The sequence below is a fragment of the Bison bison genome, unplaced genomic scaffold (genome assembly GCF_000754665.1).
Source record: "Bison bison bison isolate TAMUID 2011002044 unplaced genomic scaffold, Bison_UMD1.0 scf7180017864230, whole genome shotgun sequence".
NCBI lineage: Eukaryota > Metazoa > Chordata > Mammalia > Artiodactyla > Bovidae > Bison > Bison bison.
The window spans coordinates 868367-868946 of record NW_011494802.1 but is presented as its reverse complement, the minus strand read 5'-3'; the positions used below and the strand labels follow the sequence as shown (position 1 = coordinate 868946).

Below are 580 nucleotides of genomic sequence, written 5' to 3'. Positions count from 1 at the left end.
ACTTCCAATTTGCCTTAATTCATGGACCTGACATTCCAGGTTCCTATGCAATATTGCTCTTTACAGCATTGGACCTTGTTTCTATCACCAGTCAATGCAAAGAAATACAGGAAAACAACAGAATGGGAAAGACTAGAGATCTCTTCAAGAAAATCAGAGATATCAAAGGAACATTTCATGCAAAGATAGGCTTGATAAAGGACAGAAATGGTATGGACCTAATAGAAGCAGAAGATATTAAGAAGAGATGGCAAGAATACACAGAAGAACTGTACAAAAAAAGATCTTCACAACCCAGATAATCACGATGGTGTGATCACTGACCTAGAGCCAGACATCCTGGAATGTGAAGGCAAGTGGGCCTTAGAAAGCATCACTACGAACAAAGTTAGTGGAGGTGATGGAATTACAGTTGAAGTATTTCAAATCCTGAAAGATGATGCTGTGAAAGTGCTGCACTCAATATGCCAGCAAATTTGGAAAACTCAGCAGTGGCCACAGGACTGGAAAAGGTCAGTTTTCATCCCAATCCCAAAGAAAGGCAATGCCAAAGAATGCTCAAACCACTGCACAGTTGCAG

General features: G+C 40.5%; 1 protein-coding gene across 1 annotated transcript in view; it reads right to left on the bottom strand.

Annotated features, from left to right (window-relative positions):
* The window catches only part of FAM221B (family with sequence similarity 221, member B), a 13948-nt gene that overhangs the window by 2033 nt on the left and 11335 nt on the right, over positions 1 to 580 (bottom strand). The window lies entirely within an intron of this gene.